Source organism: Astyanax mexicanus, chromosome 3 (genome assembly GCF_023375975.1).
Source record: "Astyanax mexicanus isolate ESR-SI-001 chromosome 3, AstMex3_surface, whole genome shotgun sequence".
In the NCBI taxonomy this organism is placed as follows: domain Eukaryota; kingdom Metazoa; phylum Chordata; class Actinopteri; order Characiformes; family Acestrorhamphidae; genus Astyanax; species Astyanax mexicanus.
This window is the reverse complement of record NC_064410.1, coordinates 55306383-55331029: the sequence shown is the minus strand read 5'-3', so window position 1 is coordinate 55331029 and position 24647 is coordinate 55306383. Positions and strand designations below refer to the sequence as shown.

Below are 24647 nucleotides of genomic sequence, written 5' to 3'. Positions count from 1 at the left end.
AGCTTCAGGTCGAATGTTTGACCACTCTTCTTGACAGAATTGGTGCAGTTCAGCTAAATGTGATGGTTTTCTTGCATGAACCCATTTCTTTAGCACTGTCCACATGTTCTCAATGGGGTTTAAGTCAGGACTTTGGGAAGGCCATCCTAAAACCTTAATTCTAGCCTGGTTTAGCCATTCCTTTACCACTTTTGATGTGTGTTTTGGGTCATTGTCTTGTTGGAACACCCAACTGCGCCCAAGACCCAACCTTCGGGCTGATGGTTTTAAGTTTTCCTGCAAAATTTGGAGGTAATCCTCCTTCTTCATTATCCCATTTACTTTCTGCAAAGAACCAGTTCCACTGGCAGCAAAACATCCCCAGAGCATAATACTACCACCACCATGCTTGACAGTAGGCATGGTGTTCCTGGGATTAAAGGCCTCACCTTTTCTCCTCCAAACATATTGCTGGGTGTTGTGGCCAAACAGCTCAATTTTTGTTTCGTCTGACCAGAGAACTTTCCTCCAGAAGGTTTTATCTTTGTCCATGTGATCAGCAGCAAACTTCAGCCGAGTCTTAAGGTGCCTTTTCTGGAGCAAGGGCTTCTTTCTTGCACGGCAGCCTCTCAGTCCATGGCGATGTAAAACACGCTTGACTGTGGAGACTGACACCTGTGTTCCATCAGCTTCCAAATCCTTGCAGACCTGCTTCTTGGTGATTCTTGGTTGACTCTTGACCATCCTGACCAATCTCCTCTCGGCAGCATGTGATAGCTTGCGTTTTCTTCCTGATCGTGGCAGTGACACAACTGTTCCATGCACTTTATACTTGCGTATAATTGTCTGCACAGTTGCTCTTGGGACCTGTAGCTGCTTTGAAATGGCTCCAAGTGACTTCCCTGACTTGTTCAAGTCAATAATTCGCTTTTTCAGATCCACACTGAGTTCCTTTGACTTTCCCATTGTAGCTTTTGTAGCTGAGTCTAATCACTGGGTCAAATGAGCCCTATTTAAATGGGCTCATGAGAAGTCAACAGCTGTAGTCAATCAGAATCACTTACAAGAAGTGAAGAGGCCATGACGTGAAGCTAATTTGATTGACACAACTCGCTACATCACCAAAATTGACAAATTTTGTTGCTGTATGTATATTTTTGACCCAGCAGATTTGGTGACATTTTCAGCAGACCCATAATAAATTTATGAAAGAACCAAATTTTATGACTGTTTTTTGTGACAAACATGTATGTGTTCCGATCACTCTATCACAGAAAAATAAGAGTTGTAGAACTTATTGAAAACTCAAGACAGCCATAACATTATGTTTTTTTACAAGTGTATGTAAACTTTTGACCACAACTGTATATATATATACAGCTCTAGAGAAAAATATGACACCACTTAATGACAAAGTTGTTCCTTGATTTTACCAAATTGAAAACCTCTGGAATATAATCAAGAGAAAGATGGATGATCACAAGCCATCAAACCAAGCTGGACTGCTTGAGGAGTGGCGTAAAGTTATCCAAAAGCAGTGTGTAAGGCTGGTGGAGGAGAAGATGCAAAAATGCAAGAAAACAGTGATTATAAACCAGGTTTATTTCACCAAATATTTATTTCTGAACTTTATGAATTTCTCATTTTCTGGAAATAAATGCTCTAAATGACAATATTTTTATTTGAGAGAAATGTTGTCTGTAGTTTATAGAATAAAACAACAATGTTTATTTTACTCAAACATATACCTATAAATAGCAAAATCTGAGAAACTAAAACTGATTCAGAAACTGAAGTGGTCTCTTACTTTTTCCAGAGCCGTATAATGACAGCACAACTTCATTGGTCTGTGGGACTGAATGACACACCTAAATTTATGCACATTGTGGACACGCCTTTGTTGACAATTAACTGCCAAGATAGCAATGAACTTTTAATTTGTTGACATGTACCTAGGATGTATTCAGTCAGGGGTGCACCCACCTGCACCTGCACTTCTAAACATCTGCCTGTTCACTCATCTTTAAACTTAATGTAACACAGCATTAGAGCATTAGAACTGGATGAGAGCTGGTGAGATGAAAGACAGCCCAACAAAGTCCTTAAAATTGATATATTTATTTATTTTGAAAAGAGACTTCACCACAATGCTTGTTTTAATAGTACAATTTTGTGCATGCATGGTGCCATTGCACATCATCACCAAAAACATAAGGAATGTCGCTTTAACCCTTGTGTGGTGTTCGGGTCGGTGGGACCTGTTTTCATTTTTCATCAAATGATACTTTTTTTTTTTTTTTTTCTAACTCAAACTCGTTGGCATTGGCTCATTTTTTGTGAGAAACATATATCAAAACACATTTTCGATAAACACACACTGTACACCCCCCCCCCCCCCCCCCCCACACACACACACATTTACATTACATACAGTATGTTTGGCCAAGGGCTAATAAACATTGCTTCATTTGTAATTTTTTTGAAACTAAACAAATTTTCTATTCATATCTTGAGTTAAATTCATTTTCTTTTACATTTTATTAAAAAACTAATAAAAAAGAGTAGCACTTTTTGAAAGAAATGTAACATAAGAAAGGTAAAGGGCAAATATTAACCATGTAAGCTGTTTATATTGCTTGCAATTTAGCTGAAGCAAGCATGTGTAAAGCATTTTAATGTAAAATTGCTTAATTTTGCTGAATTAAATACAAGTAACAAAGTAAACGAGTAACAAAAATATGAACACCACACAAGGGTTAAACTGAAAGAAACACAGAATTAGAACTGGATGAGAGCTGGTGAGATGAAAGACAGCCCAACAAACTCCTTGCTAAAATCTAAAATCGATATATATTTATTCATTTTATAAAGAGACAACACCAAAATGCATGTTTTAATAGTTCTTTTTAGGATGCTTGGTGCAATTGCATATCATCACCAAAAACTTAAGGAATGTCGCTTTAACTGGACCTGGGCGAAAATAAAGCTGAAAAATTTAAACTCATCAATAAGGCCTGTAATGTGAGTGCGGCTGTTCTGTCAGTGGGCTGCATGTGTGTTTGTGTGTTTGTGTGTGTGTGTGTGTGTGTGTGTGTGTGTGTGTGTCGTCAGAGAGGGCGGGCATCCAGAGAACGACAGAGTGTGGCGAGGCTGTTTGTTCCAATGACACACTTGGATCTGTTCGCTGGCACTTTTATCCTTGTTTTGGCTTTGGCAGGTGTTGTGCTGTGCGTCTGGGTCTGTTTAGAGGATGCTAATGCCTGTGTCCCCACACACAGGGGCCCATATCTGTATCTGTCTGTCTCTCTCTCTCTCTCTCTCTCTCTCTCTCTCTCTCTTTCTCTCTCTCTCTCACACACACACACACAAGCTCATACAGCTGTTGCAAGCTGGCAGGCCCAAGGCAGGAGGCATACCCAGAGTGAAGAGTGTGTGTATGTGTGTGTTTCTCCTGAGTGTGTGTGAGGGTTAGAGCACAGATCCAGATGATGTATGGATGCCACTATCAGATATAATCTAGCAACAGGCAGCGTTTTCCCGCTTTCTTTTCTCTCTTTTTCTTTCCTCCTCTCTCTCTCTCTCTCTCTCTCTCTCTGTGCTGAGATGAATCAGGCCTAATGATTTCATTTTGGGCTGAAGATTTAATGAGCTCGAGACAGACGATCTCTAACAGGCAGAGACCGGCATGGAGATGTGCTTCGAGCTACGCAGGGAAGATGTTTAAATTGTATTATGCGTTTTAATACATCCAGATGAAGGAACGGTATTTAGTGCCTCTTAAATAAGAGCCTTTTAAGTCAAGGCAGACTATTGATTCCCGTTCCTCCTCTGTGTGTGCATGAGTTTCACACTATCACATCAAATAACCAGCGCTGAGATGTCGAGCGCAGTTGAAGATATGCTGGTAATCATGTTCATCTTAATTAGGTTTAGTCTCTGTCTGTGTGTGAGTGTGTGTGTGTGTGTGTGTGTGTGTGTGTGTGAGTGTGCATATGAGTGTTCATTTGTCTTTTATACATGCATGTGTATGAGAGCGTATGTGTGTGTACAGGTGCATGTGGATGGTTTTATATTTATTTTAATAATTATTTATTTATGCAAAAATTATTATAACATTTCAATCATTTCTCCCTATTAAGAAAAATCAGTTATTATTATTATTATTATTATTATTATTATTATTATTATTATTATTATTATTATTATTATTATTATTATTATTATTTATTTATTTATTTATTTTTTACAGTGTTTTTTTTTCTTTTTTTTATTCATAAAAGTTACTTACAATTGCATAAATTACAATAATAAAGAAAATAATTGATTTCTCCTCAAAAAAGTTTATAGAAATGATAAATGCTTATTTGTTTAGACAAATCATTAGAAGACCAGGAAATAGATACACAATCCAGTTGAATTGCTCAGAATTAATTATTGTTCCATGAAAAATGCTCACTTCATCATTTGTTTTTGATTATTTATTCATTATGCATTATTAATGCATTAATACTATATAATATGGCATGCATGAATCCTTTTAATGACTGGCATTAAATTGTATAAATTGTATTTTTCACTTTAGTTATTTAATAATAGTTCAATGCATAACACTTTATAAAGCACAGCTGTATGGACTTCTTAAAGTGCAGTACTATATTATAATATCACTCACAACACTCACAATAGTGCATTATACCAAGTCATGCCACGTTTTTACCACCTGAGACAAGATAGTAACCACATGGGATACCAAAGCAACCAAGTAGCAAGACTGTAGCAACCACTAGGCATCATAATTGGAACTGCCTAAAAACACTATATCATAGATAACCCGCTAGCAACATTATAGCAACACCCTAGAAACCACCTGTGGTATCATAGGAACCACATAGCAGCACCATCTCAGCTACTTAGCAGCCATTTAGCATTACCATAAATATTCACCTGAAATAAACATATTAATCAACTAGCAACACCCTAGAAGCCACATAAAATATCGTAGCATCCACAGCCACTATCCACATGTCACGTTCACACAAAAAAATCTCTTTTTTGCTCTTTTTCTATTTTAATTCTATTTTCTATTTTTATCTTTTTTTGACATAATGTGAATTTGGCAGTTGTTGTTTATTTTGTGTAGCTATGACATGATGAGTGGACCAATAGCAATGTTTCAAAATAACTTGGAGTGAAATATACATTGTTCTTTCTCATATAAAGATGCCACTTTGAAGGTACAAGTTAACTTTAGGCATTATAAGGCATTGTTTATGCTTTATAACACTTTAACAATGTGTGGATAGGGGCACTGTGTAGTCCATTGGTTTAAAACCCTGCCACTATGATCAGGAGATCGGTGGTTGAAATCCCGATCATGCAGCTTGCATGCATCAGCTGCTGGAGCTCTGAGAGAGCTCAATTGGCTTTTCTCTCTCTCTGGGTGGGTAGATGGCACTCTTTCCCCTCATCACTACTAGGGTGATGTTGATCAGCACAAGGCATCTGTAAGCTGATGTATCAGAACCGAGTCGCTGCGCTTTCCTCCAAGAGCGCTGTGATGCTACTCGGTAATGATGCATCAGCAGCTGTTGGAAAAGAGGCGGAGGCTGACTTCACATGTGTCGGAAGAGGCATGTGCTAGTCTTCAGCCTGCTGGTGTTGTGGCATCCCCTGTGAATTGGTGGGACAGTTGACTTATAGCTAAATTGGGGAGAAAATGGGAAATAACTAGTAATAAAATAAATAACAATGTGTATAGGGCTTTATAAAAAAACTGAATCTAAAACAGATGACTGAATAGGTGAGCACAAAATGATTAAATGGATAAAATAAATAAATTGCAGTGAAACATAGCCGGTGAGTGTTGTTTATCCAGAAAAGCATATTGTGGTGTTGTGTGAAGTAATTTGTCATAATGGTGATAAATATCAGTCTGTTGCCTGGCTTTGCTTGTGTGTGTGTATTTGTGGAGTGTGTACAGGAGCTTGTACAGGATGCAGAATGTGTGTGTGTGTGTGTGTATGTGTAGGTATATGTGTATATGTGCGTATCAGGGGTCAGCTATGGCCTGTATGTTAGAGAATTGGGTTAGAGATCAGGAAGGTCACTAATTTGATCCCCTGGACTGGCAGGTGGAGGGGGTGGGGCAGGAGAAGTGAAGGGAAAGTGAGTTCTCAGCGAATTTCTCATTCAGTGTTTATGACTGAGGTGCCTTTGAGCTGAGCACTTAACCCCCAACTGCCCCACAGACACTGAGGAGGCTGCATTACACAATGTACATTCCACTGCTATTTTAACGTAAAAATACAACTTAATTTAGAGAATCATGTTGATGTTCTGCTGACTGTAATTGGGGGAGAATGGCACCTTTGTCATTTCATCTCAGGGCAGTAAAATCCTGTAATAACTAAAGCCATATCTAAATGACTCAGCTTTTTAAAGGGAAATATTTACAGCAGTTGTGTGCATATATGTGCATCTCAAAAAAGATATATATAGAATATCATTGAAAAGTTACTTTATTTCAGTGAATCAGTTCAAAATGTGAAACTCATATATTATACAGATGTATTACACACAGGGTGATCTATTTTAAGTGTTTCTTTCATTTATTGTTGTTGATTATGGCTTATAGCCAATGAAAACCCACAATTTTTGAATGTTATATAAGATCAATTGGTACTTTGTGTGGTACAGTGTGGTCAGTGTGCCAAATCCTTCTGGAAAATGAAATCCACATCTCCATAAAAGCTGTCAGCAGAGGGAAGAAGCATGAAGTGCTGTAAGATTTTGTACTTGATAAAACACAGTGGATCAACACCAGCAGATGACATGTCTCTCCGAACCATCACTGATTGTGGAAACTTCACACTAGACCTCAAGCAGCTTGGACAAATTGTTGGTGCACCTCTTGCTGGCGCCTCTGTGACCAAGACAGCAGGTCTTTGTGATGCATCAAGAGCCACGGTATCCAGGGTAATGTCAGCAAACCACCAAGAAGAACCAACCACATCCAACAGGATTAACTGTGGACACTGTAAGAGGAAGCTGTCTGAAAGGGATGTTCGGGTGCTAACCCAGATTGTATTCAAAAAACATAAAACCATGGCTGATCAAATCACACAGAATTCAATGTGAACCTCAACTCTCCTGTTTCCAGCAGAGCTGTCTGAACTGTTTCAATTTCATTGTCCAACCCCTGTATGTGAAAAATGTGTATGGGTGGATATGTGTGCTTGTGCGCATATGTAGTGGTGTGTGTGTGTGTGAGAGGTGCCCATGCTGCATCTGCAATGCGAGAAGCGTCTATAGGGTTGAAATAAACCCTACTTAATTAATTCCCCCACTGTGGTGGATATTCGCTTGGTACCTGAGGAGCAGCGGCACACAGCACGAGATTGAGGACATTCAGCAGGTGTGTGTGTGTGTGTATATGTGTGTGTAAGTGTGTGCTATTCTACAGCCTCATTTGCAGCACGCAAGCGCAACCCAAGCAATAGCAGCTGGTGAAATAATGCGAGTGTATCCAGTTTGGAACATCCCTCATGAAATCCCTATTAGTCACAGTGGAAGACAGAGGCAGATGAAAGCTGCTGCTGTAGCGAATGTTCACAAAGTTGCATTTAAATGTCAGCCTTGCCCTCGCGACTCGGCGGCCACAAAAACATCGCCCGCCGTTCACCTCGGAGCCGGCGCTGCAGTGCGGCGAGCGATCGGCGAGGAAAAGCCATTTCTCTTTGAAGAATCTTGACCTTGCTCTCGCCTTCTTTAGATTGTTTGTCCTGTGGGCTCTGTTTGGACTGTTTATTAAACCAGACCCCTGCACATCGGGAATTGCTGTCGTTCTGCTTTAGACGTTCGGCAGGGGGGCACAAAACCAATTACCGTATTTTTCGGGCTATAAGGCGCACTTAAAATACTTATTTTTTCCCAAAAATCGTCATTGCGCCTTATAATGCAGTGCGCCTTGTGTATGGATTTTGCTTGTGTTTACTGACCTCGATTTTTATGTGGTACACGGCGCTCTGTTGTGCAGAATTCCTCACCCACGCCAGAAAAAGATCCCCCTCTTGGGCTAGCGCGCGGTTACCTTTGACTGCCGTACTGCCTCTCGGCTGTGGCTCAAGGTAGCTAGTTTCCACTGTAGCTCCGTGGCCAGAACAAGGTGCCGGTAAACTTTCCTTTCCACCCGTTCTGGGGTAATAGCACAAACCGTTTCTTTTTAGCGCCCACTTCTAAGTAAAGTTAACCTCTTAACACGCGCTGGCCCACCGGCGGGCCAGAGATATTTAATATTTCATAACTGGCTGTGTTTCTGAATAGTTATGAACAGTTACAGGTTCAATATAGACATCCAATATACCATTTTAAAGCTTAGAATCTCTGCTTTTGAGCTATTTAGCCTATTTAGCGGAATATCCTTTCAGAAAATAAACATTTAGGGCGAAATATGCCTTGGTTATGATTTTAATAATTCATAACTCTCATATTTGCGTTTATCGTTCGTCCATATTTCATCGAATGCGGTCATGTCATACACCATTCGAACCGTCTGGCTCTCCGGATTCCAGAACTGTGCTTTTACTGTAGGATGTATGTTTCATGAATTAGAGCTGCGTCAGAGCGCATGTTTCCAGTAATAAAAGGCTCTCCTTTTGTCCGGGGTTAACCTCCGGTCACTGCCGCCACCCCCCGAACACACACCCGCGCTCAGCCACAGGTCCTACCTTCAAAACGCGTCCAGACTAAAGAGAATCCATCAATCCAGTCTCCTGTAATCCACAGTTATATCCAAACAGCGCTGGAAATCACTTCATCCAGAAATGAAACTTATCCAATCTTTATCTCTGTTTTAAAACCGTTTTATTCACCGAATTCGGCACAACACGCTATTATAGTCAGAAGCCTCGCGGAGTAATGCGGTACTTGCTGTGCTTCAAGTAGTATTATGGTCTGTCGGAGCGTTGCGGCTACCGTTGTCAGGAGCCTCGCGGAGTAATACGTACTTGCTGTGCTTCAACATAATATTATGGTCTGTCGGAGCGTTGCGGCTACCGTTGTCAGGAGCCTCGCGGAGTAATACGTACTTGCTGTGCTTCAACATAATATTATGGTCTGTCGGAGCGTTGCGGCTACCGTTGTCAGGAGCGTCGCGGAGTAATACGTACTTGCTGTGCTTCAACATAATATTATGGTCTGTCGGAGCGTTGCGGCTACCGTTGTCAGGAGCCTCGCGGAGTAATACGTACTTGCTGTGCTTCAACATAATATTATGGTCTGTCGGAGCGTTGCGGCTACCGTTGTCAGGAGCGTCGCGGAGTAATACGTACTTGCTGTGCTTCAACATAATATTATGGTCTGTCGGAGCGTTGCGGCTACCGTTGTCAGGAGCGTCGCGGAGTAATACGTAAGTTACTTGCTGTGCTTGTTGATTTATTGCTCAGAGATGTTGTTAGTTTTCACAGATATTGTGAAGGATTTATTGCTCAGAGTTATTGTTACTGATATAAATAAAGTTTCATTTAGTGCGCCTTATAATCCAGTGCGCCTTGTGTATGGACTAACACTAAAAATAGACCGTTCACTCATCGTGCGCCTTATAATACGGTGCGCCTTATAGTCCGAAAAATACGGTAGTTAAAAGCTCACTCACTGTTCTTCACTGAATACACATTATGTCCGGAAAAAGTGAGGCGTCGAGGCGGCGAGGAGCCGGGTGCGCTCATAAGTGGCCCTTTTTGTTTTCCCTCCCTTTTACCAATTCTTGAAGGTGATCGTCCGTGCGATCGTGAGTGAATTATTATCCGCCAGCGGAGGAGCTTTTGTCATGGGTGACATGGATCTCATTTGGAGCTGTCTGCCGCGGGCCTCGCGCGGTTCCACCTCCATTATCACGCCCCTCTGGGCTGAAGAAAAAAAAAGGTCAGCCTAGGTAAAGAACACTGCAGCCCCCTGCCTGTTTCATCTGGAGCGCTTAATTGACGGCACTCGGCAACATATCTCACCATACTTGGCCTCTGTTTTCCATTAGGGTTTCTGAAGGGGCATTCCAGAGATGATTGATCAAGCTGCAACAGTCTGCATTGAAGTAACAATTGAAGGCTTTTTAGTTTAGGCCTAAATTCAGGTTAACCCTCTGGAGGCCTTTTAGTCAATTAGTCTGAGTTAGTCTGATATACCCTTATATATTTGAAAATTACACCTACAGTTCTTCACATGCTATTTTTTTTCAGCACAACTGCAAACAAGTTGTCATTGATCTATTTTTTTCAATAAATCTGCCCCAAACACAAAACAAAAAAATCAAAACTTATTTTTACCTATTTCAATTGTGCTGAAAGGTAGCTAAATGTTGGTCATTTGACTCAATTTGGCTATCTATATACCTTTTTCTCTGTACTGTTTTGTTCTGTTATTTTGTTTGTTGTTTGTTTGTACTGAGCGGGTCAACCCGAGTAGGATGGGTTTCTTGGACTGAGTCTTGGTTCCTTCCAAGGTTTCTTCCTCTTAAAGGGAGTTTTTTCCTTGCCACTGTGTCACCATAAAATTGGCATCTCTGTGGTGCTGCTCATAAGAGGCGTGGACCTGTTTTTCCTGTAAAGCGGCTTTGTGACAACCTTTGTTGTAAAAAGCGCTATATAAATAAAATTGAATTGAATTGAATTGAATTTTTTAAGGTTTCTTGTGGTTTGGACTCCAAAGGGTTAAGCCTAGATCAGGTGTTCTTCCCCTTTTTATTTAGGCTTCAAAACATTTTGGCAGTACTTCTTTCCAAAACTAATAAAAGAATATTAAAGTTCACTCATTAAACTACACTGAGACACACAGGTATTCCTCACATGTTTTTTTATAGCTCAGGAGCGAACACAAACAATATTCTACAGTGAAATTGGCTCTGTGTTTGTGTTCCTGGTATCTAAGTCCAAAAAGTCCTGATTTGGTTTGAATCCCAGTCATGCATCTTGCCATCAGCTGCCAGAGCCCTGAGAAAGCACAGTTGGTTTTGCTCTCCCTCTCTCTGAGTGGGTAGATGGCGCTCTTTCCCCACATCACTCCTAGGGTGATGTCGATCAGCACAAGGCGTCTGTGAGCTGATGTTTCAGAACCCAGTTTCAGCAGTTTCCTCTAAAAGTGCTGGCTACTTTTAAAAAGACAATTCTAAAAGAGGCGGGTCTGACTTCACATGTGTCGGAGGAGTGATGCCACAACACCCTTATACAACTGAGTAGCGGCTGAATTAACCCATTATTTTAATTTTGAATTAAACACCTTTATTTTAAAGAATATAGGATTGTTTTGTTATCAAGCCTAGTGTGGCATTTTTTTAGTACCGGTGCAGAAGTTAAAAAGTAAGTGTATCATCAATTTACTATCCCCCTTTCCTTTCCTTTTTTTTCTTTTTTTATCCTCCTGCTTTTAGAAGATTGTATTAGAGCAGATTGTGGAGTAAATGTCTGTAAGAGCTCCTTATTCGGACCGTCTGTCTGACCGCGACCTGTCTGTCGCTCTCGCTGGCATTTCCAGCTGGTTTTAGCATTCAGCGGCGCTTGATTTATTTGAAAGGAAATAGGCTTCGACTAACCAGCTCAGTCATTATTTGCCGTTACTAATGATCTCATTTGGAGGCAACCGTGTGCTTGGTTCTGTTTCATTTCTCCCGGCTGAAATAATCATCCACCATTTTAAAACAACGCTGGCACTTGCTCCTGTTGAGATGCTCCTGTTCTTTGCTGTCCTGAGTAAAGTGGAATGACATTGAGGCTGAATGTGTCTGCTATATATATATATATATATATATATATACTGCACATTCAGTATCACATACAGTGTCACAATAATTACATGTAATCATTTCATATATGGACATGACCTTTATCATTTGTACTGTTCTCAATATTACCCATTGTGTTTACTTAGCAAGAAGAGCCCATTAACCACGGTAAACAGTGATTTTATTTTATATGTGCTATATATATATATATATATATATATATATATATATATATATATATATATATATATATATATATATATAATTAGTATATTTAAACATTGTTATAGTCCAATTCCAATGTCTCAATATGATCATATGTAAATGCATCATTATGCTGTAATATTGAAATCATATCAGTGGCATAAAATGGTCTTGCAGTGACAATGACATCATTTATCACAATTAATTCTGGGATAATATATCGTACAAAAAATGTCTAAAAACATAAAACATACAAGAAGTAGTAGAAATACTATTGTGTTCTAATAATATTGCACAAGACTATTATTATTGGTGTAGTTCTGAATCATCACCCAGATCAGGAATTGAACCACAGTCTCCCACATGGTTACATGGTGCTTGTGGTAGCGCAATAGCACTGGTAGTGGTATTATACATTGCCAATGTAGTGCCAATGTAGTATTAAGAGTCTTGACCAAGGACCTTTATTGGTGTAGTTCTGAATAGTCACCCAGATCTGAAATTGAACCGCAGTCTCCCACATGAACATTTGTTGTGGTGGCTCAATGGCAGTGATAGTGGTATTATCTGTTGCCAATGTAGCACCAATTTAGTGATTTAGTGTTAGGAGTCTTTCCCATGGACTATCATTGGTGGACTCTTATTGGTGCAGCGCTGAATAGTCACTAATACCAGGGATCAAACCCCAGTCTCCCACATGGTCACATAGTTTGGTGGTTTAATGGCAGTAGTAATGGTATTATATATTGCCAATGTAGTGCCAATGTAGTGTTTAAAGTCTTGCCCATGGTCCCATATTGGTGTAGTTCTAAATAGTCACTCAGATCTGGAATTGAACCGCAGTCTCCCAAGTGATCATCTGTTGCCAATGTAGCACCAATGTAGTGTTAGGAGTCTTTTTTTTCCAAGGACTCTCATTGGTGGATTCTTATTGGTGTGGTGGTGAATAGTGACTAATACCAGGGATCGAACCCCAGTCTCCCACATTGTGTAGTCACAGTGGTTATCGTGACTTGCCTATAACTAACGGATAATGAGAGAATAAGGGAATTTAAGTATGTGTCTGGAGGAAGGAGCTGAATTTAATGAATTTGTATCAGTTTGGAGAGATTTCTGTTTGGAGACTGCAGCAGCGGCAGCTTCGTCCCTGCGCACCTTTTGTGGGTTTTTTGATTTTTTAAAAGTGGGTTTTGATTTTGGAAACTGCTGGAGGTGATACAGCGTCTTCGCTCTCTTTACACAATACATCAAGCTTCACCACAGGAAACAGAACCCGGCCCGCATCTTTCCCCTGAATCAACAAATCGGTCGCCGGCAGAAGCGGTCGATAGAGTTTGCTCGCTTGTCTGATTAGAAATTACATGTGAGATTTAAATCAGGGGAACAAAGACACATTGTTTAGGCCGGATGTGTGGGCATGAAATATTCATGGCCCAGCTCCTCCAGATGTCGTGCCAGGTCCCCCGCCTCAATCCCATAACATTTTAATGTGATTTCTCTTGCTTTTCAAATGACCCTCGGCTGCGAGTGGCATAAAAAGAAAAACAGAGCCCTAGCTGGACTGGCACGTGTGCGGTTATATTGATTTAAGCTAATAGATCACCTGTGGGCCCGTCGGAGCCCCTCGTTTACTGTGTTGCTGCTTCAGGCGGGCTCGCCGCGAAAATATACCTTTGCTCGGCCGTTTCTCTCTCCTTTATTTCTTTTTTCTTGTGTTTTTTTTTTTTTCATGCATAAACGCCTGCCTCTGCTACCAGGACATATTTTTGTCAAGCCCACCCAGTGATACATTATAAACAGTTCCACCTGCACCTATTGTGTGAGAGTGGAGCTCCAGCACCGCTCCGGTGCATCGCGGTGTGTTTTGCTGTGATAGTGAGACGAGTGAAGACTCCTGCGGGACTCTGGGTGGGAGATACTGTGTGTCTGTGTGTCTGCGGGACTGCAGAAGAGCCGGGACAGATGACAGAAGGAATAAGTGCAAGAGGATAGAGAGTAGGGATGATTCTAAAGGTCATCGACAGCCGATCAGCATGTGTTTTTTTAATATATTAATATTTTAATATTAATTAACAATATTAAACAAGAGATTGCAATGTTCTGTTCATTCTTTTATACTGTTATACAGCTGTTATAGACTTGACATACCAAATGCTATGGGACAAGTTACATGTAACATTCTTCCCAACTTTTTACCAATGTCTCAGAGCTTAATTAGCTTCAGGAATGGAACCACAAACTTCTTTACAGATATTGATCAGAAATTTCAGTTTTATTTAAGTTTTATTCTTTGCGACATAGCAGTTTGTATATCAGTCATAAAGTGTCGCCTCAGGGGAAGGCTTGGCCGACCACACCTGTATACAGTAAGTTGCGAGGTGTTATCTTGTGCGTGAAGTTAAACACCCAAAGTAATCATAGCAAGGTCTCAGCAAGGCCTGATAGTGGGTTTCAGATGGGTTGGTCTAATTGGTTTCCATTTCTGGAAGTTGTGTGGGCATGTAATATTCCTCAAACTACAGGACTATCACATGTGAAATAAAAATACATTATAGAAGGTACTATAGCAACCCACTCTATTCCACTGTGTGCGACAATAATGGTAACAGGTGGTGTCTGGCATGAACTGTCCATGCGACCAGCAACTAACAACTAAAAACTCACTCTTAGACAAAATATTGGAAATCTAAGTTACTTTCTGTAAATAAAAAGAATCACTTTACTTACCGGAATAAATAGTTTTCAGAATAGAAATTAACATCCAGATTATCATTCAGCACTCATTTTATTTTATTTTTTTACAGTCTTGCTTTCTTAGAGGCTCCCCCCAGCTTCCTCATTAGAAGGGAAACATGGCGACACCCTTGCTTACTTTGATGTAGGCGTCCTTACTAGTGTTGCGTAATGTACCTTACAATCTGGTGCGCCTTATGTATGAAAATAGACCAGAAAATAGACGTTCATTGCTAGTGCACCTAAAAAGTCTAAAATCAAAATTGGTGGATTTTAGGCATAGACAGCCATACTGACCTGCCTGCTGCTCCAGTTGTGAACATCTGGATTGCGGTGGGAAGACGAGATCCATGCATGGAATATTCTGAGGACCACACCATTAAGATTTAATGAACACCTCCATTAATTTTTATTATGCCCTTCCTGCCGGCAGATTACATTCAAACAAAGGTCTGCAAAAGGGCTTTCCTGCACCGTAAGCTGACCCACGGGACCCGGGATGATTAAAGCGCCGGCTCCTGAAGCGTGGGCTCCTGCACCGCTAACACCTTCCGTTTTTGCTGTTTATTGCAGCGTTCGCCAGCGTTTCAGCAAGAGGAGTTTTTCTCCTCCTTTCACTTTGGTTCGAGTGTTTGGTTTCCATTACGAGAACGAAATTAGCTCTGGAGGCGGAGAGCGGAGTCTCCGGTCCTGACAGGCCGCGCCTTGTTTAATTGCCTATATCTTAAACAAATAGGTCCCCTGGGAGATGTGTGTTTAGTTTGTAATATCGCAGATTTGATAACTTGTCACCTGTAATTTGAGCGGAGATTGATAGGACGCGACGGGCGGCTGATTCGGCGGGCCGCGGCCGGCGGGCTGCTGCAGGCGCCCTGCTTTTCTTCTCATTAGTGTGTGGGAGACTCTCCGGGCCTCCGTCTTCCAGGCGCACTTGACAGACAAATAATAAGGTGTCCGTCAGCTCACGAGATAGTAGATGTTTATAGGCCGGCGCTGCTCTTGACTTTTAAAAGCGATAGCGCTCTCAATTACAGCCGCCTAATAACAGCGGCCTTATCTGAAAGAATGCTGGCCTCATTTTGCGGCGTTTATCCAGGTTTCTCCTGGATTGCCGTTGTTCTAACGGTCTGTGTGAGGGAACGGAGGAGATCGATGCATCAGCAGAATGCGTGTAGGATCCCTGGAGACTGTGCTAATGTACGAGTTACCAATGATCAAGACCAATGCTTTCTAATGCTTTCTAACTGCTCCAGGTAAAAACCCTGCACTGAAATGAAGGCGCTTTACAGACTGCAGTCCATTGCATTCATGAACAGAAATGAACACATACAGTAGACTTTACAGCTTCTGCTGTTTCTCTTTCCTTTTTTTTTTAATAGCTAGTCTTTGGTGGTGGTCAAGATGGGTGAAATGCGGGGCTCTGGGTGGTCCAGAAGTCTGCCAACATGATTGAGAGGTCAGAGGTCAATGGTCGAATCCCAGTCTTGTAGCTTCATGCCACCAGCTGCCGGAGCCCTGAGAGAGCACAAGTGGTCTTACTCTCTCTGGGTGGGTAGATGGAGCTCTTTCCCTTTATCACTCCTAGGGTGATGTGGATCAGCACAAGGCTGCGTCTGTGAGCTGATGTATCAGAACCGAGTCGCTGCGCTTTCCTTCAAGCGTTAGCGCTGTGATGCTACTCGGCAATGCTGCATCAGCAGCAGTTTAAAAAAGGCTGACTTCCGCAGTGGAACAATTGGCGGAACTAAATTGGGAGAAAATGGGAAGGATGGTTCCAGCAGGATGGTAGTGATAGTGAGCTAATTAGCTGATATTTGTTTGTTAGAACAGAGATAAAATTAAAATATGCAAAAATCATCCAAATGTTACTTTTGGTGTGTCAGTTGTTGGACCAGCATGAGCCTTTAGAGCATGTTTTGATGCACCTTGGTGTTCAAGGTGGCCTCCTTTTTTTTTTAATGTCTTCTTGTGGTCTCTAGTATGAATGTATTCCATGTTTGAGCTGGTTTTTGTGAAAAAAGTGCTCCAGTGATCCGGTATAACGCTAAAAAAAAAAGACATTTCTACACTAATACTAAAGAGTCTTTTCAATGTATATCATATGTTACTTTACAACATGTGTAATGCCCTGCTGAGTGCGGTTCTGCCACTGACCTATAGTTTTAGAGTCTCTGTAAAATGCAGAATCCACCGGAGATCCTATTTAAACTCATGTACAGTAAATACACAGAGGTCCAGGTCCAGAAACTCTGATATAAATATACATTACAATCTCTGGAGGCACAGAAACCATTTGTTCCAGAAGATATTACCTCAAATCAGTGTTTTGAGTACAGCGGTGGAAAGTGCTGTCTAAACATGACAGTCCAGAATGTCCTCAAGAGTCCAGAATGTCCTCAACTGCAGTGCTCTCAGCACATGATGTAGATCATTAGACCAAAGCCATGCCGGCAAAATGCCATCCACAGCTTTTCTGAGCCATCAGACCCTCTCTATGTACGGATCAAGCATTCAGGCGTGTATCGTTCTCTGAGCTTACACCCGACGCATGCCGTTGGCCACTTGTGGAGAATATGGTGAAGAATGACTCATCCGACCATCCGTATCACTCTTTCCCACATCTCTATAGAGCCCTGTCTGAGGCTTTTATACCACTCAGCTCTCAAATGTGCAATTGTCTCTGTAATGAGGGGTTTATGCACTGCAACCAGACTATAGAGTACAGTACAGGGGTGAAAATGACCAGGTTCCAGTAGAAGATCCCTACTGTGTTCCTCTAAAATGCATGTTTCTGGAACTTTTTCATTTAAGCATACAGTGAAGAAATTATATACACCTCATGAAATCATTTTTCCTTTAATCATATTTAAACATATGGACATTTTATCTTCATTTTAGCAAGAACAAGAGAGATGGAGGTTATATAAATAAACACATTCAACTGAATAAACTCAAGCTTCAGTCTTTTAAATGTCATTTGTGAAATGAAATTAATAGAAATGCGATTTTCTTGTGAAGAAAAGGTTAGAACACCCCCACATTTATTACCACTACTTAAATTGTCTAAAATTAGAAACGCAGGCTATCAGCAGCACATTAGCTGCAAATGAAAAGTAAAAAAAAATATTTTTTAGAGTTGGGAAAGCTCTCTGTATTAGAATCCACGATAAACTCTTCATTTTATTAGAGATTTCTTGAAGCAACGAGGAAAATATGTGTCCAGAAGCTGAAGCTAAACAATGACCTGAAGCTTATCAACAAATTTTCTAAGAAGTGCCTCAAAAGAACAAAAAAGTGATGTCTAAAATTAGAAAATCTGGATATCAGCAGCACATTAGCTGCAAATGAAAAGAAACAAAATGTTTTTTTTTTAGAGCTAGGAAAGCTTTCCTTCATAAAATCCACGATAAACTCTTCATTTTATTAAAGGTTTCTTGAAGCAACAAGGAAAATGTGTCTAAAAAGCTAAAGCTAAACCCGAAGTGGGCCATGCAGCATGACAATGACCCTAAAGCTTACCAACAAATCTTCTAAGAAGTGAAATCTTCTAAGAAAAAAAAAAGTGATCTTAATCATATTACTAATTACATACTAATAAACATACTAATAAACATTTGAAATAGGCTATGTAGACAAGAAAATCCTCAAATCACACAGCTGAAAGAATTCTGCATAGAGGAGTGGGACACACTTTCTCACAGTCAATAACAAATTGACTATGTTTAATTTTAATTTATTTATAGACTAGAGTAATTAATAGAGCTCCTAGACAACACTTATTTGTCTGCACAAAACATATTCATGGATCTGAATGTGGTTTTACAATTTGGATTCAAATAACCTGCTGGTGTTCCAAATTCAACGTTTCTAGATGTTTTTATTGAAATTTATTTGCATTAATCAAGAGTAGAAGTACAGTTCAAAGATTTTTTTTTTTTTTTAATCCTTCCTTTTTTTCTAAGGTAGCCCAGGGGGAATCACTACACACTGATGGTGACTGTCTGTCAGAAACTGTTGGACACACCCAGTATGCAAATAGATTGTGACAGAAGCCAATGGAAAAAAGCTGTTAATGGCAACAGACTAAACTCTTAGTTATTATAAAATGGTTCTACTCAAAAATCTCTGTTTGAATGTACAGTAAATGTGCCCACAAAAGTTAAACTAACTCAAAATAGTTGAGTATTGTTTAGAAATATTTAATTTTATGTAAAACAGACTTAAATCATTTGAGATTTTGAATTTTTCTAAATTCCAGTATGCTGAAAGTGCACATGGCCCCCAAGTCAATACTTTTAAGGGGGCAGAAATTGTCAAAACACTGTCAGAAGCTGTACAGTGAGTTCCAGCCCTGTTCCACCTTAAAGTTTACAGTACAGCAGTGAGTTACAGTACGGCTGACCTACTTAATTGCCTGCTTGCCTCTTTAATTAATTAACCAGCAGGAGCTTCTTATCGCTGGCCGTGCCACTGTACTGCACTACAGCAGCTGCGTAATGTGAAGGAGCTCGGAAGTAAAATGTTACCAGGCAGCGGCGGCCGTTTAGACATGCATGACTTCAGTGCAATTACATTTCAGAACGAGGCCGTAAACCGGAGAACAGACACACGCGGCGCGGCAGCCGGGGCCGCCGAGCCACTCTTGACCCAAGACCAAAGGGCCCGCATTATCATATGACTCGCGGACCCCCAGGGTCCCTCGGCTGGTCCACAGAATAATAATCCTTGCCTACTTCAATGACACGCTGCTGCTTTCTGCACCATATAAACAAGAGTAAACATGATTAAATGTGCATTAATGTAGCCTGTGCACCTGCTGGAAACACATCATTATTTTTATATGAAGTTCATGAATATACATTATATATATATATATATATATATATATATATATATATATATATATATATATATATATATATATATATATATATATATGGTTCATTATCACAGTACTGAGTACTGTGATTTTAGCCTCAACATTGAGATTCGAAATAAAAATGTAATTTTTTTGCTGCTTATTATATTTATAAGACTTCAGACTATACAGAAATCATTAGCCCTGTCAGGATATTTAAAATATTGATTTATCGATACGATAAAAGGTCATGACCTCAGTTATTTGTATGCATTATTTTTATTATTATTTTCATTGATATTATTTGTATTCATTTTTATTTTAACTTTGTGAGACCCAGACATATGTCTGATGTGCATTATTTAGTATTAGTAGGACATAACAAGTATAAAAACTAAACAGTAGTTTATTTTAACTAATTTTATCTAACAATAATCATTTCGGATCTAAAGGAGCCAATTAGTCCAAAACTCAATTTGAGCTTTCTACACTAAGTAAATAAACTAATTTCAAACTTTCAATAAATGTTATCCTGACTATATTTTTCTCTGAACTGGCTGTAGAAACTGTTGACTGGGATTCCTGCCATCTTCTGTTAAATCAGTTGAGTGTAATGTTGTCAGGTTACCAATAGATGCTAAGGGTAGTGTCTCCATATAAGGGCAAAGGGTCACATTTAAAAAAAAATTAAGTATTATGGTACAGAGAAGCAGAAATGTAATGTCCACATATGAGGACACAGGGTCTCAAGCTTGTATAATAACTCATAAATAGTTATTGTGACATGCATAACAGGTTATAAAGTATGCATATGTAATGTCAAAGTTATGGGTTTTAAAATGCCTTATATTATTATGTACAGTGTTCTTATGAATAGATATTATAAGGCATTGAGAAACCTCTCTTTATATATATATATGCCAAATTTTATATATGCCACTGCTCTCTGGTATGTTATGGTATGTTTATTAGACTCTATAAACATACTCATAACAGATCATAAGCCACTTTAAACAAGGCTAAATATATTGATAAGTTTATTATGCACTGTAAATTGTGATTACTTGGAGAATACAACTACACATTATAATACATTATAAATCAATATAAGCTATTGTAATATGTAGCATAAATATAATGCATAAGTGGGTTATAAGTCTTTTTTTAGATTCTTGGTATTAAAGATTATATTACATCTTATAAACACAGCTGATGATGCCATATGGTCACAATTTATAATGCTTAATAACCATAGTTATGTCTTTTACATGTTTAGCCACAATTATAATGCTTTTGAATGCATTATAATGTGTTATGAGTATGTATAATTTACAGGTTTTTTTACAGGTAATTTAAAGTTACAGGTATGTTTATAGAGTCTAATAGACATGACATTTATGGAAAGTCAAAATTATACAAGCTGTAAGCTACATAATGCATCATAAATGGATTCAAAGGTGTTACCAAAATGTGTCAAATGTAGTAAAAGTTCTATAAAGGGAAGGTTAACATTATGCATTAATGTTAATAAATACATAATAATATATGTGACAATAGTGTTCCTCCAGAGAAAACCTTGAAAAATTAAAAATGTAATATTACACAGTGTATAAATGCAATTGTATGCAACAGCTATACAGATATTGACTCGCATTTATGGAAGCTGATAAATTGCCCAGACGTTCTTCGCAAGCCGGCCATAAGAAAGCAAATTGCATTTTTTGTTATGCAAATAGGCAGGTGTGAGTTTCTTATAAATATGATAAAACCCAGGCCTTTAAATCACAGCGCTGCCCTGCGGCTCTATCAGCGCCGCCGTAAGTTTGTGGTCAGGGGAAACGCGGCCGTCAGGAGTTGCTCAGGTTTCCCAGACTCACTCATTTGACTTGTCAATCACACTTGCTGGAGAGCTGCAGTGGGAGGAACTAGGTCATGGTGGTACAGTGGTTGAGACTGTTTATAGAAGGAGCTGGCATTTCGGTTTCCGTGTTCCCACTACAAAGCGTGCATGGAAATCAGCGTATTCACGGCGGGTTTGCGGGTCGGCAAAAACCAAAAAAAAAAAAACACAAAACAAAACAAGGCCGCAAGATTGTGATGTAAAAATAAACAGCCATCTTTTTTGCATGAGTGTCTCTGAGAGCAGGAGTCTCACGCATCTCCTGCATCTCTGCAGACGCTCAAAAGAACCAGCGCGTATTGAAGTCACGTCTCTGCACACGCGAGAAGCGTCGCTACAGGTGAAGAACATGAAGGATGCCAGAGGATGTTATGTTAAAAGCAGGCCACGACGGTTCCAGTCCCACGGTGCACATGATGCACATGATGATGATGTTGGACTAGTGTTGGGTAAGAGGTGAGAAGGACCTTGAAGCAGTGCTTCTTATGCCAGGTTCACATTCTACGCTTTTAGACCTGTTTTTAAGCAGCTTGAGGTTGGGGGAAAATCAGCATTCCTTTTGTTGCTGATGGTACTCACAGCAGCCCTGTAACAGATCATGAGTGGAAAATGCTCCTTTCCCTCCGAGCTTCTTATACCAGCAGCCCAAGTAATTAATCGACTGTTTCCTTTTAATATTACGACTTTATTCTTGTAATATTATGACCTTAAAGCAGTTATTCTTATGGACGGTTCACACTCTACACTTTTAGCCCATTTTTTTAGGTAATTTTTTTTTTTGGATATCACCAATCAGCATTCCTTTGGTGCTGGCTTGGTTGTTATGTGTGAATCGCTGAAAGACGTTCTTTGAGACTTTTGAGAGCTTTGGATTCTAACAATGTGGAGCAATGTGAAAAAATCCACTATCAGCTATGAGTTTCAAAAGTCTGGACTGCTGCCTGATAAAGAGGATGGCCTTTAGTTGTAATAATAACTTGATGTTCTAAGTTATGCTAACTTAAATTTTCATTACCCATTACTTAACTTTTTTAAGGCAACCGGTTTCCTCCAATTTTATTAAGTAAATTCAGTTTATCCGGGATTACAGTGAAAAAAAATGAAAAAAAAAAACACTTTACTTGGATGGTCCATTTGATGGCCTCTTTGATGCTCAACTGACATTTAACTAACATTCAACTGCATGTTTATTAAATGCAAATGAACTAAAAGGTGAAAGTAAATGATTCTCTATTGAATATAACCCTACATTCAACTCTAACCCAAACACTTATCTTAATATTTTAGGATTGGGTTTAGGGTTAGATTTTAAGCTTAGGTTAAGGTTAAGGTTAGGGTTAGGTGTAGGGTTAGATTTTATGGTTGATTAAGGGTTAAGGTTAGGGTAAGGGTTAGGTGTAGGGTTTGATTTTATGGTTGATTAAGGGTTAAGGTTAGGGTTAGGGTTAGGTGTAGGGTTAGATTTTAGGGTTGATTAAGGATTAAGGTTAGGGTTAGGTGTAGGGTTAGATTTAGGGTTGATTAAGGGTTAAGGTTAGGGTAAGGGTTAGGTGTAGGGTTTGATTTTATGGTTGATTAAAGGTTAGGGTTAGGGTTAGGTGTAGGGTTAGATTTTAGGGTTGATTAAGGATTAAGGTTAGGGTTAGGTGTAGGGTTAGATTTTAGGGTTGATTAGGGGTTAAGGTTAGGGTTAGGTGTAGGGTTAGATTTTAGGGTTGATTAAGGGTTAAGGTTAGGGTTAGGTGTAGGGTTAGATTTTAGGGTTGATTAAGGGTTAAGGTTAGGGTTAGGTGTAGGGTTAGATTTTAGGGTTGATTAAGGGTTAAGGTTAGGGTTAGGGTTAGGTGTAGGGTTAGATTTTAGGGTTGATTAAGGGTTAAGGTTAGGGTTAGGTGTAGGGTTAGATTTTAGGGTTGATTAAGGGTTAAGGTTAGGGTTAGGTGTAGGGTTATATTCTATTTTACATTTTTTTTTTTATTCAACATAGGGTTAAGTTAAATTTAATAGACATTCAATTCAGTGTTAGTTGAATATCAGTTGAGCATCAACAAGACCATAAAATGGACCATCTAAGTAAAGTGTTACCAAAAATGGATTGGTTACCAATTAACTTGATGGGACATGATGTGATAAAGAGAGAGCTCACATCTTTTAGTCCTTTTAGGCCTTTTTTCTATGGAAATGTGTTCAAAGATCTATCTAGCTTTGTTGTTTAAGGACAGGTGAATCCTGATTAATCCTGCTGATCTTTGGTTGGAATTGTTTTTTCTTTTCTTTTTTCTTTTACGTTATTAAACACAAGGTGTGTGTGGTGCCAAGACGGAGGCAGTGTAGGTAAGCGTTAGAAGTCTGCTCCTGCTTCTGCTTCTTGTTGAATGCCGTTTGCAGTTGCGGCGGGGAAGCGGCTCTTATCTGTAATTATAATGAGCTGTGTCATTAGTGTCAGGGTAGCGGAGCAGAGCTGGTACATAGAGTCAAATCAACAATGGTTTGCCTTCTTATGTTTGCCAATTTCTTTCAACACATTTGTATTCGGAAATAATTGTGCCGACCCCGCGGCTCCGGGTTGTTGTATTTTGTTCTTCATAGGGAATTTCACACCGTCACTATTAGCGACTTGTGGTGCGAAGCGTCGACGCTCACTTGTAGACGCACACATACACACACATATCTGCTCTCACACATACATACAGTACAGGCCAAAAGTTTGGACACACCTTCTCTTTTTCAATGCGTTTTCTTTATTTTCATGACTATTTACATTGTAGATTCTCACTGAAGGCATCAAAACTATGAATGAACACATGTGGAGTTTTATACTTAACAAAAAATATACCTGACCTCCACAGTCACCGGACCTGAACCCAATCCAGATGGTTTGGGGTGAGCTGGAGCACAGAGTGAAGAAGGAAAAGGAGCAACAAGTGCTAGTAAACACCTCTGGGAACTCCTTCCTTCAAGACTGTTGGAAAACCAACTATTTCAGGTGACCACCTCTTGAAGCTCATTGAGAGAATGATGCCAAGAGTGTGCAAAGCAGTAATCAGAGCAAAGAAAACACATTAAAAAGAGAAGGTGTGGCCTGTACTATATGTACAAATTCCTGCTGCACATTTCTCTGTTTTTTTTTATTTATTAATTTTTTTTTATAATGCTCTGGGGAGCCATTCCTCTGCTTCTGTCATTGGTGGAGCCCACTTTGT

The 24647-nt window shown here is 39.6% G+C and overlaps 1 protein-coding gene and 1 long non-coding RNA gene across 5 annotated transcripts in view; one reads left to right on the top strand and one right to left on the bottom strand.

Moving 5' to 3' along the window:
• sdk1a (sidekick cell adhesion molecule 1a) overlaps positions 1-24647 on the top strand; it is a 601048-nt gene that overhangs the window by 337230 nt on the left and 239171 nt on the right. The gene's annotated exons all lie outside the window — the stretch shown is intronic.
• The window catches only part of LOC125799256 (uncharacterized), a 345287-nt gene that overhangs the window by 90069 nt on the left and 230571 nt on the right, over positions 1-24647 (bottom strand). The gene's annotated exons all lie outside the window — the stretch shown is intronic.